The 5,583-nt window shown below is 49.4% G+C and overlaps 1 long non-coding RNA gene across 2 annotated transcripts in view; it reads left to right on the forward strand.

Moving 5' to 3' along the window:
- The window catches only part of LOC114004715 (uncharacterized), an 11,566-nt gene that overhangs the window by 4,689 nt on the left and 1,294 nt on the right, over positions 1-5,583 (forward strand). The window lies entirely within an intron of this gene.

Genomic DNA, 5,583 nt, shown 5'->3' on the forward strand with positions numbered 1-5,583 from the left:
GCGCCCGCACCGGCTGTCTCCAGCAAGGGTGGGCCTGGCCTGCTCCAGCAGGGCCCAGCTCAGCTCACCTGTGCAGGCTGGGCCAGCGCCCCCCAGCGGCAGGGCCCGATCTGTACAACGGAGAGGGACACCACCTTCCTAAGCACTTAGCGGCCAGGCACACAGCAAGTTAAGGGCGGGTCAGCCGTCAGCGTCGGACACCATCAGGCGACTTTGCTGGGTTTGTAGGCTCCAAACCGTAGGACACTGGCAATTACATATGGTTCGTCCTAATGTATTACAGTTACTGACTGCAACAATAAAACCAAATTCTCTATTCTTTTTAGTATCACGAGGTTGCAAGGTTAACTCGGAAAACAATGAACTATTTCAACTAACTCTGACTAGCATTTTTCTTATGTTCTCATATTGCACAGCCAAAGAGGCAAAGAAAAAAAAAAGAATGGAAGGAGAGTTTGATGTAAACCGGCAACTATCTTGTTCATCAAAACAGCTTCAGTCCTTCCTGATTGCCTTAATAAGTGCATTTTTGAAATATGAAATACTGTAAAAAAATTTAAAGAAATAGTTAGCTTTATTTATTTATTTATTTTAATTTGACCAGAGAGGGACACACACACACACACACACACACACAGAGAGAGAGAAAGAGAGAGAGAAAGCTGCCCGGTAACCGCAGTCGGCCATGTGGGAGTCCAGCGCCCTTAATCACCATGCCACTTACCAGCCCCAAAACACTATAATTTTTTTTTAATTTTTAAAAGAATTACTTTAAAGAATTACTTATTTATTAATTCATTTATTTTAATTTGAACAAAGACAGGCATACAGAGAGAGGGAAAGTAAGAAAAAGTAAGAAAGCAAGCCACCAGGTCTAGGACTTGAACCGTAGTCGGCCATGTGGCCATGTGGGAGTGTCCACTTTAACCACCCCACACCATCTGCTGGCCCCCAAAATACTATAACATTTTAAAACAGAATATGTTTACATATTGGATTTTGGTATAAGATATTTTTAAAGAATTATTTAATTTTATCCATCCATTCATTTATTATTATTTTTTAATTTGACCAAAGCAAGACACAGCAAGCGCGTGCGCGAGAGAGAAATAGAGAGGGAAAGTGAGAAAGCAAGCCACCAGGTCTGAGACTCAAACTGTAGTTGGCCATGTGAGTGTCTAGAACCTTAACCACCACGCCACCTGCTGGTCCCTGGTATAAGATTCTTTTGTCCGAGAGTACATGTGCTCGCCACAGGGAGAAGCCACAATGGGGCATGGTCACATTGCAATCCTCTTTCCTTCATCTCTGTCCTGCTAGGATTTGGGCACATGTTCCTGGTGCGCTTTACAAGCTGCTGGGATGGGATTTGAAGATGCACCATGTGGGAGCCAGCTCCGGTAGTGCTTAACCACTGCACTTTTAAAGACAGAAGACTCTTTGTTATAGGGCTGTGAGTTCGCCAGAGTGGAGGGCTACAAGGCACCCCAACCACTCAGGTCTACTGAGCCTGAATTAGGCTGGCTTGCTGAATCTCTCCATAAATCCCACGAGCTGCCTCTGGCCAGCGTAGCAGTTAAGTGCTGTTCAGAGAAAGATGGATCCCCAAGCCCTGATCAGGGATCGAGTCCCACCTGGGCAGCTTAAAAGACACACCAGGGGGACCAGCAGATGGTGTAATGGTGACGTCCCTGAATTCCCACATAGTCGACCATGGTTTAAGTCCCAGACCTGATGGCTTAAACTCAAATTGTGTGTGTGTGTGTGTGTGTGCCCAAAATCCCAAGAGGAGAATGGAGGAAAAGAAATTGCAGTGTGTCCATCCCCCCTGGGGGGTGATTTCTCACTTTTTGTCTCTGTCTCTCCAGTGAGCCCACGTGCCCTATAGCAAAAATCTCTCTTAAAAAAAAAAAACAAAAAAAACCCAAAACCCAAAACCAAAACAGACATACCAAGAAGGTGTGCATGTACGCAGGATCCTGACAGGATGGAGAACAGGAGGAAAAAGGATTGGCATGCTGGGGCCTGTTGGGGTGTGCGTTTTCACATGCACCCTCTGGCATTAACAACCAAGCGAGGACAGTCGGCCATCCGCAGGGTGCTGACTCGATACTGTCCCCAAACACGCGTGGGGATCACCAGGTTGAGCGGTAGGAGCTGGACGGGTCATCTCAGTGCCCGTCCAGTGCCAGCACAATGGGTTAACAGGTGTCTGTCCTCAGTACCGCTGACCAAGTGCCCAGGCCACGCGGGGCAGTCCCTCCGTAATCACTTCCTGGGCCCTGGCTGCCAGGGGCCTTATTGTTCTGGCGAGGCCGAGGGGAGGCAGACCTGCCTGAGGGCCTGTGGGCATCGCTGCTGTCACTCATAGCGGAGGAGGAGGCTGAGAGCTCTGAAGTGCAGAGGGGGCCGTCACTTGGAAACGGTCATCATACCTCTTTGGGGAAAGGTCCTACCTCAGCTGGACAGGCTTTTTCTGTGGGAGTTTTCTGCCCCAAAGTGCCTGTTGAGGGGATGAGCAGCGGGCTTCCCTGAGGCAGCCGTGGGTGGGTAGAGTTTTCTGCCCAGTCTGGTCATCACAACCACAGGAACATTTCCACAGCAGACCAGGACCCGTCTGGGGCAAGCTGGGGGGACAAGTGGCCCTCACCTGCCAGCCTGCAGCCCACCGGGGCAACCACGGTCAGGTCTACTGAGCCTGAACTAGGCCAGCTTGCTGGATCTCTTGATAAATCCCACGATCTGCCTCTGGCCATACACAAGCTTGGGTGGCAATGCTTGGTGCCTCTGGGGGTGCAGGAGGGCCTCAAAAGAGGGAGAAACAACACAGTCTGTGATCCTCAGGAGCTGGAGCTGAGGAGGCTACTGAGGTCCTCTGAGAGAGGACATACTCAGGAAGAGACTGGGGCCCAAGGAGCAAGGGGCCATGCCAGGCCATGAGGTGTATGGGAGGTGGGAAGGGCATGGGGACTGGATCAGAAAAAGCTGCTCAGAAAATTCACACAGTTTTCTCACAATGAAGTAGCTTTATTTTGTTTTTCTGATTATAAAGATAATACATAAATTTTAAGCAATATAAAATGGTATAAAAATGAAAAGTAATGTAAAATTCCATCTCTAGAAGTGACCATAGTTAACAATTCAATGTCTTTCCTATGTATATAATTTTATATAAATGGGTTATATCATACACGCAATTCTATAACCTGTTTTTCTCACTCACAAATGAGTTTTCCTTGTGAGTAAAATTGCTAAACGTTCTCTTCAACGGCTGCGCAGCACCTGATGTGTGACTGTACCATGATTTATCTAATCCCTTCCTGATGGGCATCTAGGTTAATTTTAGTTTTTGCTGCGATGAGCTTCGTGGGCCAGTCATCTTCATGGACTTTCTAGAAGCATCTAGGAGGATCCTCAGTGAACATTCTGGCACACAGGCAAATACCCCTATCTCCTTACACTCACACGTCCACCTACGATGTTGAAGGCCTGTTTCAGGCAGATGCAGTTCAAGAACTGAAGTTAGGGACAGGAGCTGAGAAAGGGTGCTTCAGGGATAAAACCCAGCAATCACAAAGGGGCCTCAGGCCACACAGAAAGAGAAGCTCCTGTTTGGAATCAGTCTCCATGAGGTGTCAGCCCTGCTGTGAGAACTGAGATTAACGGGAAAGGCAAGTCCAGTTGGGCCCTGTCACGGAAGGCTGTGAACACCAGGTGACAGCCTGAAACAGGAGCCCCGCCCTTCACCAGTTGCCTCCTTAGCACCTGTTTTGAGCGTGAACCTTTGCTGGGGGCCATGGACTTGGGAAGACAAACAACCTCAGCCGACAGTCCGGTGGAGAGCACCCACAGAGCCACATGGCTGGTATCAGGAGATGTCGCCTGGTGAGGTGAGGTCTGCACCATCCCCAGGGTTCAGAGGACAGGACTGGCCTGTGCTCAGGCATCTCCAACTGTCAGTGCAGGAGCCCATGGTTCAGGCACAGGCCGCAGCCACGGTGTGTCTTTGGCCCTGAGAGAGACCACAGCCATCTCCTTCCTCTTCCCCTAAGCTGCCCAGAACTGGTGGGGGAAATCCCGCCACCTCAGGGTTTTATGCCCCTCAAAACCCATGGGCTTCCACCTCAGCTGGGCCCTAGGGATGCTCAGCAAAGGCCGTCCTAAGTGATTGCCTTATCACTTACAAGAGAGAAAGGGAGAGAGAGGCACCCCCAACGGGGCGTGGTCATGCCACAGTCCCTTCTCCTCCATCGCTCCATCCTGTTGGCATTTGGGGCATGCATGCACCCCCTAGCCTGTTTGTCAAGCTTTTGCTGGATCTCTTGATAAATCCCACGATCTGCCTCTGGCCATACACAAGCTTGGGTGGCAATGCTTGGTGCCTCTGGGGGTGCAGGAGGGCCTCAAAAGAGGGAGAAACAACACAGTCTGTGATCCTCAGGAGCTGGAGCTGAGGAGGCTACTGAGGTCCTCTGAGAGAGGACATACTCAGGAAGAGACTGGGGCCCAAGGAGCAAGGGGCCATGCCAGGCCATGAGGTGTATGGGAGGTGGGAAGGGCATGGGGACTGGATCAGAAAAAGCTGCTCAGAAAATTCACACAGTTTTCTCACAATGAAGTAGCTTTATTTTGTTTTTCTGATTATAAAGATAATACATAAATTTTAAGCAATATAAAATGGTATAAAAATGAAAAGTAATGTAAAATTCCATCTCTAGAAGTGACCATAGTTAACAATTCAATGTCTTTCCTATGTATATAATTTTATATAAATGGGTTATATCATACACGCAATTCTATAACCTGTTTTTCTCACTCACAAATGAGTTTTCCTTGTGAGTAAAATTGCTAAACGTTCTCTTCAACGGCTGCGCAGCACCTGATGTGTGACTGTACCATGATTTATCTAATCCCTTCCTGATGGGCATCTAGGTTAATTTTAGTTTTTGCTGCGATGAGCTTCGTGGGCCAGTCATCTTCATGGACTTTCTAGAAGCATCTAGGAGGATCCTCAGTGAACATTCTGGCACACAGGCAAATACCCCTATCTCCTTACACTCACACGTCCACCTACGATGTTGAAGGCCTGTTTCAGGCAGATGCAGTTCAAGAACTGAAGTTAGGGACAGGAGCTGAGAAAGGGTGCTTCAGGGATAAAACCCAGCAATCACAAAGGGGCCTCAGGCCACACAGAAAGAGAAGCTCCTGTTTGGAATCAGTCTCCATGAGGTGTCAGCCCTGCTGTGAGAACTGAGATTAACGGGAAAGGCAAGTCCAGTTGGGCCCTGTCACGGAAGGCTGTGAACACCAGGTGACAGCCTGAAACAGGAGCCCCGCCCTTCACCAGTTGCCTCCTTAGCACCTGTTTTGAGCGTGAACCTTTGCTGGGGGCCATGGACTTGGGAAACAAAACAACCTCAGCCGACAGTCCGGTGGAGAGCACCCACAGAGCCACATGGCTGGTATCAGGAGATGTCGCCTGGTGAGGTGTGCACCATCCCCAGGGTTCAGAGGACAGGACTGGCCTGTGCTCAGGCCTCTCCAACTGTCAGTGCAGGAGCCCATGGTTCCGGCAACGGCCGC

The sequence above is a fragment of the Tupaia chinensis genome, unplaced genomic scaffold, assembly GCF_000334495.1.
Source record: "Tupaia chinensis unplaced genomic scaffold, TupChi_1.0 Scaffold000063_1, whole genome shotgun sequence".
In the NCBI taxonomy this organism is placed as follows: Eukaryota; Metazoa; Chordata; class Mammalia; order Scandentia; family Tupaiidae; genus Tupaia; species Tupaia belangeri.